Genomic DNA, 14,578 nt, shown 5'->3' with positions numbered 1-14,578 from the left:
GGTATTAATTCATTATATATACGATAAAAATGATGCAAACACATAATTGATTAGATAATAACCTTAAATACTTCATTTTCAATCAACTATTTGTTTCTCGTTAAAATACTGAGTAAGATATTAAAAAGGGGATAAGTTCTGTTTTTATTGCATATATCGACGTTCCAGCCGGAATAGAGCGTTTTTCGTGTACATTTTCTATAGTTAATATAAACGGAAAATCAGGAACATTTTAGTTAATGCTAATACTTGGAGCTAATACTTGGAGCTATGAAAACACACAGGATTATGCAAACAAGTTTGGTCAGTTTATGATAAGATTTCTCATAATTTCGAGTGAAATAGATTTCATTTTATTGCACAATATGTTTATAATTACTAGAACATAATATGTATTTTATTGGTGTAAGTAATAAAATTTTTATCCCACTATCAAAGCTTCTTGTTAAAATTGTTTTTTAAAAAACACATTGTTTTTTATCATTTGTATTGAAAACAACATTGTCATATATCTTTTCTTGGATCTAAATAATACGAAACCTCGCTCTATGATTTGAAGTTAAAATCCTCAAATATTGTATAATAGTGACTTTTTCACGTTAATCATGTAGTTTGATATTACGTAAATATATTCATTTTTACCAATATTTCGATACTATTTCATGTAGTATCACGCTATGTGATTTGGCTTTCAAATCTCAGAATGTCGCATAATATTGCATTTTAAGCAAGTTTTCTTGCATTTTGTTTCGTACGAAAAATCATCGAATTTAGCAATATTTTGACGTTTATCACCCACTTTTCCTCTATGTGATTTAAACAAAATATCATCGAATTATGCAATATTTTGCCGTTTTTCCACGTTTTTGTGAATTTTCAGTCTATGGGTTTAATTCATTATATATACGATAAAAATGATGCAAACACATAATTGATTAGATAATAACCTTAAATACTTCATTTTCAATCATCTATTTGTTTCTCGTTAAAATACTGTGTAAGATTTTAGAAGAAGTTCGGTTTTTATTGCATATATCGACGTTTCAGCCGGATTAGAGCGGTTTTACGTGTTAATCTTCCATCGGTAATATAAACGGAAAACCAAGAACATTTTAGTTAATGCTAATGAAAACACATTGTTTTTTATTATTTGTATTGGAAACAACATTGTCATATGTCTTTTCTTAGATCTAAATTATACGAAACCTCGCTCTATGATTTGAAGTTAAAATCCTCATATATGGTAAAATAGTGACTTTTTTCACGTTTTTCATGTAGTGTGATTTTACGTAAATATATACGTTTTTACCAATATTTCGATACTATTTCATGTAGTATCACGATATGTTTTTTGCCCTTCAAATCTCAGAATTTCGCATAATATTGCATTTTAAGCAAGTTTTCTTGCATTTTGTTTCGTACGAAAAATCGTCGAATTTAGCAATATTTTGACGTTTATCATCTCCTTTTCCTTTATGTGATTTAAACAAAATATCATCGAATTAGGCAATATTTTGCCGTTTTTCCACGTTTTTGTGAATTTTCAGTCTATGGGTTTAATTCATTATATATACGATAAAAATGATGCAAACACATAATTGATTAGATAATAACCTTAAATACTTCATTTTCAATCATCTATTTGTTTCTCGTTACAATACTGTGTAAGATATTGAAAAGGGGAGAAGTTCGGTTTTTATTGCATATATCGACGTTTCAGCCGGATTAGAGCGGTTTTACGTGTACATCTTCCGTCGGTAATATAAACGGAAAATCAAGAACATTTTAGTTAATGCTAATGAAAACACATTGTTTTTTGTCATTTGTATTGGAAACAACATTGTCATATGTCTTTTCTTGGATCTAAATAATACGAAACCTCGCTCAATGATTTGAAGTTAAAATTCTTCATATATGGTAAAATAGTGACTTTTTCACGTTTTTCATGAAGTGTGATTTACGTAAATATATACGTTTTTACCAATATTTCGATACTATTTCATGTAGTATCACGATATGCTTTTTGGCCTTCAAATTTCAGAATTTCGCATAATATTGCATTTTAAGCAAGTTTTCTTGCATTTTGTTTCGTACGAAAAATCGTCGAATTTAGCAATATTTTGAAGTTTATCATCTCCTTTTCCTTTATGTGATTTAAACAAAATATCATCGAATTAGGCAATATTTTGCCGTTTTTCCACGTTTTTGTGAATTTTCAGTCTATGGGTATTAATTCATTATATATACGATAAAAATGATGCAAACACATAACTGATTAGATAATAACCTTAAATAGTTCATTTTCAATCAACTATTTGTTTCTCGTTAAAATACTGAGTAAGATATTAAAAAGGGGAGAAGTTCTGTTTTTATTGCATATATCGACGTTTCAGCCGGAATAGAGCGTTTTTCGTGTACATTTTCTTTAGGTAATATAAACGGAAAATCAGGAACATTTTAGTTAATGCTAATAAAAACACATTGTTTTTTATCATTTGTATTGAAAACAACATTGTCATATATCTTTTCTTGGATCTAAATAATACGAAACCTCGCTCCATGATTTGAAGTTAAAATCCTCAAATATTGAATAATAGTGACTTTTTCACGTTAATCATGTAGTTTGATATTACGTAAATATATTAATTTTTACCAATATTTCGATACTATTTCATGTAGTATCACGCTATGTGATTTGGCTTTCAAATCTCAGAATGTCGCATAATATTGCATTTTATGCAAGTTTTCTTGCATTTTGTTTCGTACGAAAAATCATCGAATTTAGCAATATTTTGACGTTTATCACCCACTTTTCCTCTATGTGATTTAAACAAAATATCATCGAATTATGCAATATTTTGCCGTTTTTCCACGTTTTTGTGAATTTTCAGTCTATGGGTTTAATTCATTATATATACGATAAAAATGATGCAAACACATAATTGATTAGATAATAACCTTAAATACTTCATTTTCAATCATCTATTTGTTTCTCGTTAAAATACTGTGTAAGATTTTAGAAGAAGTTCGGTTTTTATTGCATATATCGACGTTTCAGCCGGATTAGAGCGGTTTTACGTGTTATTCTTCCATCGGTAATATAAACGGAAAACCAAGAACATTTTAGTTAATGCTAATGAAAACACATTGTTTTTTATTATTTGTATTGGAAACAACATTGTCATATGTCTTTTCGTAGATTTAAATAATACGAAACCTCGCTCTATGATTTGAAGTTAAAATCCTCATATATGGTAAAATAGTGACTTTTTTCACGTTTTTCATGTAGTGTGATTTTACGTAAATATATACGTTTTAACAATATTTCGAAACATTTCATGTAGTATTACGATATGGGATTTGGCCTTCAAATCTCAGAATTTCGCATAATATTGCATTTTAAGCAAGTTTTCTTGCATTTTGTTTTGTACGAAAAATCGTCGAATTTAGCAATATTTTGACGTTTATCATCTCCTTTTCCTTTATGTGATTTAAACAAAATATCATCGAATTAGGCAATATTTTGCCGTTTTTCCACGTTTTTGTGAATTTTCAGTCTATGGGTAATAATTCATTATATATACGATAAAAATGATGCAAACACATAATTGATTAGATAATAACCTTAAATACTTCATTTTCAATCAACTATTTGTTTCTCGTTAAAATACTGTGTAAGATATTGAAAAGGGGAGAAGTTCGGTTTTTATTGCATATATCGACGTTTCAGCCGGATTAGAGCGGTTTTACGTGTACATCTTCCATCGGTAATATAAACGGAAAACCAAGAACATTTTAGTTAATGCTAATGAAAACACATTGTTTTTTATTATTTGTATTGGAAACAACATTGTCATATGTCTTTTCGTAGATCTAAATAATACGAAACCTCGCTCTATGATTTGAAGTTAAAATCCTCATATATGGTAAAATAGTTACTTTTTTCACGTTTTTCATGTAGTGTGATTTTACGTAAATATATACGTTTTTAACAATATTTCGAAACTATTTCATGTAGTATTACGATATGTGATTTGGCCTTCAAATCTCAGAATTTCGTATAATATTGCATTTTAAGCAAGTTTTCTTGCATTTTGTTTTGTACGAAAAATCGTCGAATTTAGCAATATTTTGACGTTTATCATCTCCTTTTCGTTTATGTGATTTAAACAAAATATCATCGAATTAGGCAATATTTTGCCGTTTTTCCACGTTTTTGTGAATTTTCAGTCTATGGGTATTAATTCATTATATATACGATAAAAATGATGCAAACACATAATTGATAAGATAATAACCTTAAATACTTCATTTTCAATCATCTATTTGTTTCTCGTTAAAATACTGTGTAAGATATTGAAAAGGGGAGAAGTTCGGTTTTTATTGCATATATCGACGTTTCAGCCGGATTAGAGCGGTTTTACGTGTACATCTTCCGTCGGTAATATAAACGGAAAATCAAGAACATTTTAGTTAATGCTAATGAAAACACATTGTTTTTTATCATTTGTATTGGAAACAACATTGTCATATGTCTTTTCTTGGATCTAAATAATACGAAAACTCGCTCTATGATTTGAAGTTAAAATTCTTCATATATGGTAAAATAGTGACTTTTTCACGTTTTTCATGACGTGTGATTTTACGTAAATATATACGTTTTTACCAATATTTCGATACTATTTCATGTAGTATCACGATATGTTTTTTGGCCTTCAAATTTCAGAATTTCGCATAATATTGCATTTTAAGCAAGTTTTCTTGCATTTTGTTTCGTACGAAAAATCGTCGAATTTAGCAATATTTTGAAGTTTATCATCTCCTTTTCCTTTATGTGATTTAAACAAAATATCATCGAATTAGGCAATATTTTGCCGTTTTTCTACGTTTTTGTGAATTTTCAGTCTATGGGTATTAATTCATTATATATACGATAAAAATGATGCAAACACATAACTGATTAGATAATAACCTTAAATAGTTCATTTTCAATCAACTATTTGTTTCTCGTTAAAATACTGAGTAAGATATTAAAAAGGGGAGAAGTTCTGTTTTTATTGCATATATCGACGTTTCAGCCGGAATAGAGCGTTTTTCGTGTACATTTTCTTTAGGTAATATAAACGGAAAACCAAGAACATTTTAGTTAATGGTAATGAAAACACATTGTTTTTTATTATTTGTATTGGAAACAACATTGTCATATGTCTTTTCGTAGATCTAAATAATACGCAACCTCGCTCTATGATTTGAAGTTAAAATCCTCATATATGGTAAAATAGTGACTTTTTTCACGTTTTTCATGTAGTGTGATTTTACGTAAATATATACGTTTTTAACAATATTTCGAAACATTTCATGTAGTATTACGATATGTGATTTGGCCTTCAAATCTCAGAATTTCGCATAATATTGCATTTTAAGCAAGTTTTCTTGCATTTTGTTTTGTACGAAAAATCGTCGAATTTAGCAATATTTTGACGTTTATCATCTCCTTTTCCTTTATGTGATTTAAACAAAATATCATCGAATTAGGCAATATTTTGCCGTTTTTCCACGTTTTTGTGAATTTTCAGTCTATGGGTATTAATTCATTATATATACGATAAAAATGATGCAAACACATAATTGATTAGATAATAACCTTAAATACTTCATTTTCAATCATCTATTTGTTTCTCGTTAAAATACTGTGTTAGATATTGACAAGGGGAGAAGTTCGGTTTTTATTGCATATATCGACGTTTCAGCCGGATTAGAGCGGTTTTACGTGTACATCTTCCGTCGATAATATAAACGGAAAATCAAGAACATTTTAGTTAATGCTAATGAAAACACATTGTTTTTTATCATTTGTATTGGAAACAACATTGTCATATGTCTTTTCTTGGATCTAAATAATACGAAACCTCGCTCTATGATTTGAAGTTAAAATTCTTCATATATGGTAAAATAGTGACTTTTTCACGTTTTTCATGACGTGTGATTTTACGTAAATATATACGTTTTTACCAATATTTCGATACTATTTCATGCAGTATCACGATATGTTTTTTGGCCTTCAAATTTCAGAATTTCGCATAATATTGCATTTTAAGCAAGTTTTCTTGCATTTTGTTTCGTACGAAAAATCGTCGAATTTAGCAATATTTTGAAGTTTATCATCTCCTTTTCCTTTATGTGATTTAAACAAAATATCATCGAATTAGGCAATATTTTGCCGTTTTTCCACGTGTTTGTGAATTTTCAGTCTATGGGTATTAATTCATTATATATACGATAAAAATGATGCAAACACATAACTGATTAGATAATAACCTTAAATAGTTCATTTTCAATCAACTATTTGTATCTCGTTAAAATACTGAGTAAGATATTAAAAAGGGGAGAAGTTCTGTTTTTATTGCATATATCGACGTTTCAGCCGGAATAGAGCGTTTTTCGTGTACATTTTCTTTAGGTAATATAAACGGAAAATCAGGAACATTTTAGTTAATGCTAATGAAAACACATTGTTTTTTATCATTTGTATTGAAAACAACATTGTCATATATCTTTTCTTGGATCTAAATAATACGAAACCTCGCTCTATGATTTGAAGTTAAAATCCTCAAATATTGTCTAATAGTGACTTTTTCACGTTAATCATGTAGTTTGATATTACGTAAATATATTCATTTTTACCAATATTTCGATACTATTTCATGTAGTATCACGATATGTGATTTGGCTTTCAAATCTCAGAATGTCGCATAATATTGCATTTTAAGCAAGTTTTCTTGCATTTTGTTTCGTACGAAAAATCATCGAATTTAGCAATATTTTGACGTTTATCATCCACTTTTCCTCTATGTGATATAAACAAAATATCATTGAATTATGCAATATTTCGCCGTTTTTCCACGTTTTTGTGAACTTTCAGTTTATGGGTTTAATTCATTATATATACGATAAAAATGATGCAAACACATAATTGATTAGATAATAACCTTAAATACTTCATTTTCAATCATCTATTTGTTTCTCGTTAAAATACTGTGTAAGATATTGAAAAGGGGAGAAGTTCGGTTTTTATTGCATATATCGACGTTTCAGCCGGATTAGAGCGGTTTTACGTGTACATCTTCCATCGGTAATATAAACGGAAAACCAAGAACATTTTAGTTAATGCTAATGAAAACACATTGTTTTTTATTATTTGTATTGGAAACAACATTGTCATATGTCTTTTCTTAGATCTAAATAATACGCAACCTCGCTCTATGATTTGAAGTTAAAATCCTCATGTATGGTAAAATAGTGACTTTTTTCACGTTTTTCATGTAGTGTGATTTTACGTAAATATATACGTTTTTAACAATATTTCGAAACATTTCATGTAGTATTACGATATGTGATTTGGCCTTTAAATCTCAGAATTTCGCATAATATTGCATTTTAAGCAAGTTTTCTTGCATTTTGTTTTGTACGAAAAATCGTCGAATTTAGCAATATTTTGACGTTTATCATCTCCTTTTCCTTTATGTGATTTAAACAAAATATCATCGAATTAGGCAATATTTTGCCGTTTTTCTACGTTTTTGTGAATTTTCAGTCTATGGGTATTAATTCATTATATATACGATAAAAATGATGCAAACACATAATTGATTAGATAATAACCTTAAATACTTCATTTTCAATCATCTATTTGTTTCTCGTTAAAATACTGTGTAAGATTTTAGAAGAAGTTCTGTTTTTATTGCATATATCGACGTTCCAGCCGGAATAGAGCGTTTTTCGTGTACATTTTCTATAGTTAATATTAACGGAAAATCAGGAACATTTTAGTTAATGCTAATGAAAACACATTGTTTTTTACCATATGTATTGAAAACAACATTGTCATATATCTTTTCTTGGATCTAAATAATACGAAACCTCGCTCTATGATTTGAAGTTAAAATCCTCAAATATTGTATAATAGTGACTTTTTCACGTTAATCATGTAGTTTGATATTACGTAAATATATTCATTTTTACCAATATTTCGATACTATTTCATGTACTATCACGATATTTGATTTGGCTTTCAAATCTCAGAATGTCGCATAATATTGCATTTTAAGCAAGTTTTCTTGCATTTTGTTTCGTACGAAAAATCATCGAATTTAGCAATATTTTGACGTTTGTCATCCACTTTTCCTCTATGTGATTTAAACAAAATATCATCGAATTATGCAATATTTTGCCGTTTTTCCACGTTTTTGTGAATTTTCAGTTTATGGGTTTAATTCATTATATATACGATAAAAATGATGCAAACACATAATTGATTAGATAATAACCTTAAATACTTCATTTTCAATCATCTATTTGTTTCTCGTTAAAATACTGTGTAAGATTTTAGAAGAAGTTCGGTTTTTATTGCATATATCGACGTTTCAGCCGGATTAGAGCGGTTTTACGTGTCAATCTTCCATCGGTAATATAAACGGAAAACAAAGAACATTTTAGTTAATGCTAATGAAAACACATTGTTTTTTATTATTTGTATTGGAAACAACATTGTCATATGTCTTTTCTTAGATCTAAATAACACGCAACCTCGCTCTATAATTTGAAGTTAAAATCCTCATATATGGTAAAATAGTGACTTTTTTCACGTTTTTCATGTAGTGTAATTTTACGTAAATATATACGTTTTTACCAATATTTCGATACTATTTCATGTAGTATCACGATATGTTTTTTGCCCTTCAAATCTCAGAATTTCGCATAATATTGCATTTTAAGCAAGTTTTCTTGCATTTTGTTTCGTACGAAAAATCGTCGAATTTAGCAATATTTTGACGTTTATCATCTCCTTTTCCTTTATGTGATTTAAACAAAATATCATCGAATTAGGCAATATTTTGCCGTTTTTCCACGTTTTTGTGAATTTTCAGTCTATGGGTATTAATTCATTATATATACGATAAAAATGATGCAAACACATAATTGATTAGATAATAACCTTAAATACTTCATTTTCAATCAACTATTTGTTTCTCGTTAAAATACTGTGTAAGATATTGAAAAGGGGGGAAGTTCGGTTTTTATTGCATATATCGACGTTTCAGCCGGATTAGAGCGGTTTTACGTGTACATCTTCCATCGGTAATATAAACGGAAAACCAAGAACATTTTAGTTAATGCTAATGAAAACACATTGTTTTTTATTATTTGTATTGGAAACAACATTGTCATATGTCTTTTCTTGGATCTAAATAATACGAAACCTCGCTCTATGATTTGAAGTTAAAATCCTCATATATGGTAAAATAGTGACTTTTTTCACGTTTTTCATGTAGTGTGATTTTACGTAAATATATACGTTTTTAACAATATTTCGAAACTATTTCATGTAGTATTACGATATGTGATTTGGCCTTCAAATCTCAGAATTTCGCATAATATTGCATTTTAAGCAAGTTTTCTTGCATTTTGTTTTGTACGAAAAATCGTCGAATTTAGCAATATTTTGACGTTTATCATCTCCTTTTCCTTTATATGATTTAAACAAAATATCATCGAATTTGGCAATATTTTGCCGTTTTTCCACGTTTTTGTGAATTTTCAGTCTATGGGTATTAATTCATTATATATACGATAAAAATGATGCAAACTCATAATTGATTAAATAATAACCTTAAATACTTCATTTTCAATCATCTATTTGTTTCTCGTTAAAATACTGTGTAAGATATTGAAAAGGGGAGAAGTTCTGTTTTTATTGCATATATCGACGTTTCAGCCGGATTAGAGCGGTTTTACGTGTTAATCTTCCATCGGTAATATAAACGGAAAACCAAGAACATTTTAGTTAATGCTAATGAAAACACATTGTTTTTTATTATTTGTATTGGAAACAACATTGTCATATGTCTTTTCTTAGATCTAAATAATACGAAACCTCGCTCTACGATTTGAAGTTAAAATCCTCATATATGGTAAAATAGTGACTTTTTCACGTTTTTCATGTAGTGTGATTTTACGTAAATATATACGTTTTTAACAATATTTCGAAACTATTTCATGTAGTATTACGATATGTGATTTGGCCTTCAAATCTCAGAATTTCGCATAATATTGCATTTTAAGCAAGTTTTCTTGCATTTTGTTTCGTACGAAAAATCTTCGAATTTAGCAATATTTTGACGTTTATCATCTCCTTTTCCTTTATGTAATTTAAACAAAATATCATCGAATTAGACAATATTTTGCCGTTTTTCCACGTTTTTGTGAATTTTCAGTCTATGGGTATTAATTCATTATATATACGATAAAAATGATGCAAACACATAACTGATTAGATAATAACCTTAAATAGTTCATTTTCAATCAACTATTTGTTTCTCGTTAAAATACTGAGATTAAAATATTAAAAAGGGGAGAAGTTCTGTTTTTATTGCATATATCGACGTTTCAGCCGGAATAGAGCGTTTTTCGTGTACATTTTCTTTAGGTAATATAAACGGAAAACCAAGAACATTTTAGTTAATGGTAATGAAAACACATTGTTTTTTATTATTTGTATTGGAAACAACATTGTCATATGTCTTTTCGTAGATCTAAATAATACGCAACCTCGCTCTATGATTTGAAGTTAAAATCCTCATATATGGTAAAATAGTGACTTTTTTCACGTTTTTCATGTAGTGTGATTTTACGTAAATATATACGTTTTTACCAATATTTCGAAACATTTCATGTAGTATTACGATATGTGATTTGGCCTTCAAATCTCAGAATTTCGCATAATATTGCATTTTAAGCAAGTTTTCTTGCATTTTGTTTTGTACGAAAAATCGTCGAATTTAGCAATATTTTGACGTTTATCATCTCCTTTTCCTTTATGTGATTTAAGCAAAATATCATCGAATTAGGCAATATTTTGCCGTTTTTCCACGTTTTTGTGAATTTTCAGTCTATGGGTATTAATTCATTATATATACGATAAAAATGATGCAAACACATAATTGATTAGATAATAACCTTAAATACTTCATTTTCAATCAACTATTTGTTTCTCGTTAAAATACTGTGTAAGATATTCAAAAGGGGAGAAGTTCGGTTTTTATTGCATATATCGACGTTTCAGCCGGATTAGAGCGGTTTTACGTGTACATCTTCCATCGGTAATATAAACGGAAAACCAAGAACATTTTAGTTAATGCTAATGAAAACACATTGTTTTTTATTATTTGTATTGGAAACAACATTGTCATATGTCTTTTCGTAGATCTAAATAATACGAAACCTCGCTCTATGATTTGAAGTTAAAATCCTCATATATGGTAAAATAGTTACTTTTTTCACGTTTTTCATGTAGTGTGATTTTACGTAAATATATACGTTTTTAACAATATTTCGAAACTATTTCATGTAGTATTACGATATGTGATTTGGCCTTCAAATCTCAGAATTTCGTATAATATTGCATTTATGCAAGTTTTCTTGCATTTTGTTTTGTACGAAAAATCGTCGAATTTAGCAATATTTTGACGTTTATCATCTCCTTTTCGTTTATGTGATTTAAACAAAATATCATCGAATTAGGCAATATTTTGCCGTTTTTCCACGTTTTTGTGAATTTTCAGTCTATGGGTATTAATTCATTATATATACGATAAAAATGATGCAAACACATAATTGATTAGATAATAACCTTAAATACTTCATTTTCAATCATCTATTTGTTTCTCGTTAAAATACTGTGTTAGATATTGAAAAGGGGAGAAGTTCGGTTTTTATTGCATATATCGACGTTTCAGCCGGATTAGAGCGGTTTTACGTGTACATCTTCCGTCGGTAATATAAACGGAAAATCAAGAACATTTTAGTTAATGCTAATGAAAACACATTGTTTTTTATCATTTGTATTGGAAACAACATTGTCAAATGTCTTTTCTTGGATCTAAATAATACGAAACCTCGCTCTATGATTTGAAGTTAAAATTCTTCATATATGGTAAAATAGTGACTTTTTCACGTTTTTCATGACGTGTGATTTTACGTAAATATATACGTTTTTACCAATATTTCGATACTATTTCATGTAGTATCACGATATGTTTTTTGGCCTTCAAATTTCAGAATTTCGCATAATATTGCATTTTAAGCAAGTTTTCTTGCATTTTGTTTCGTACGAAAAATCGTCGAATTTAGCAATATTTTGAAGTTTATCATCTCCTTTTCCTTTATGTGATTTAAACAAAATATCATCGAATTAGGCAATATTTTTCCGTTTTTCCACGTTTTTGTGAATTTTCAGTCTATGGGTATTAATTCATTATATATACGATAAAAATGATGCAAACACATAACTGATTAGATAATAACCTTAAATAGTTCATTTTCAATCAACTATTTGTTTCTCGTTAAAATACTGAGTAAGATATTAAAAAGGGGAGAAGTTCTGTTTTTATTGCATATATCGACGTTTCAGCCGGAATAGAGCGTTTTTCGTGTACATTTTCTTTAGGTAATATAAACGGAAAATCAGGAACATTTTAGTTAATGCTAATGAAAACACATTGTTTTTTATCATTTGTATTGAAAACAACATTGTCATATATCTTTTCTTGGATCTAAATAATACGAAACCTCGCTCTATGATTTGAAGTTAAAATCCTCAAATATTGTATAATAGTGACTTTTTCACGTTAATCATGTAGTTTGATAATACGTAAATATATTCATTTTTACCAATATTTCGATACTATTTCATGTAGTATCACGATATGTGATTTGGCTTTCAAATCTCAGAATGTCGCATAATATTGCATTTTAAGCAAGTTTTCTTGCATTTTGTTTCGTACGAAAAATCATCGAATTTAGCAGTATTTTGACGTTTATCATCCACTTTTCCTCTATGTGATTTAAACAAAATATGATTGAATTATGCAATATTTTGCCGTTTTTCCACGTTTTTGTGAATTTTCAGTTTATGGGTTTAATTCATTATATATACGATAAAAATGATGCAAACACATAATTGATTAGATAATAACCTTAAATACTTCATTTTCAATCATCTATTTGTTTCTCGTTAAAATACTGTGTAAGATATTGAAAAGGGGAGAAGTTCGGTTTTTATTGCATATATCGACGTTTCAGCCGGATTAGAGCGGTTTTACGTGTACATCTTCCATCGGTAATATAAACGGAAAACCAAGAACATTTTAGTTAATGCTAATGAAAACACATTGTTTTTTATTATTTGTATTGGAAACAACATTGTCATATGTCTTTTCATAGATCTAAATAATACGCAACCTCGCTCTATGATTTGAAGTTAAAATCCTCATGTATGGTAAAATAGTGACTTTTTTCACGTTTTTCATGTAGTGTGATTTTACGTAAATATATACGTTTTTAACAATATTTCGAAACATTTCATGTAGTATTACGATATGTGATTTGGCCTTCAAATCTCAGAATTTCGCATAATATTGCATTTTAAGCAAGTTTTCTTGCATTTTGTTTTGTACGAAAAATCGTCGAATTTAGCAATATTTTGACGTTTATCATCTCCTTTTCCTTTATGTGATTTAAGCAAAATATCATCGAATTAGGCAATATTTTGCCGTTTTTCCACGTTTTTGTGAATTTTCAGTCTATGGGTATTAATTCATTATATATACGATAAAAATGATGCAAACACATAATTGATTAGATAATAACCTTAAATACTTCATTTTCAATCAACTATTTGTTTCTCGTTAAAATACTGTGTAAGATATTCAAAAGGGGAGAAGTTCGGTTTTTATTGCATATATCGACGTTTCAGCCGGATTAGAGCGGTTTTACGTGTACATCTTCCATCGGTAATATAAACGGAAAACCAAGAACATTTTAGTTAATGCTAATGAAAACACATTGTTTTTTATTATTTGTATTGGAAACAACATTGTCATATGTCTTTTCGTAGATCTAAATAATACGAAACCTCGCTCTATGATTTGAAGTTAAAATCCTCATATATGGTAAAATAGTGACTTTTTTCACGTTTTTCATGTAGTGTGATTTTACGTAAATATATACGTTTTTAACAATATTTCGAAACTATTTCATGTAGTATTACGATATGTGATTTGGCCTTCAAATCTCAGAATTTCGTATAATATTGCATTTATGCAAGTTTTCTTGCATTTTGTTTTGTACGAAAAATCGTCGAATTTAGCAATATTTTGACGTTTATCATCTCCTTTTCGTTTATGTGATTTAAACAAAATATCATCGAATTAGGCAATATTTTGCCGTTTTTCCACGTTTTTGTGAATTTTCAGTCTATGGGTATTAATTCATTATATATACGATAAAAATGATGCAAACACATAATTGATTAGATAATAACCTTAAATACTTCATTTTCAATCATCTATTTGTTTCTCGTTAAAATACTGTGTTAGATATTGAAAAGGGGAGAAGTTCGGTTTTTATTGCATATATCGACGTTTCAGCCGGATTAGAGCGGTTTTACGTGTACATCTTCCGTCGGTAATATAAACGGAAAATCAAGAACATTTTAGTTAATGCTAATGAAAACACATTG

This window comes from Procambarus clarkii, chromosome 15 (assembly GCF_040958095.1).
Source record: "Procambarus clarkii isolate CNS0578487 chromosome 15, FALCON_Pclarkii_2.0, whole genome shotgun sequence".
Lineage (NCBI taxonomy): Eukaryota > Metazoa > Arthropoda > Malacostraca > Decapoda > Cambaridae > Procambarus > Procambarus clarkii.
The sequence above is the reverse complement of the archived record's forward strand: the minus strand, read 5'-3'. Positions refer to the sequence as shown.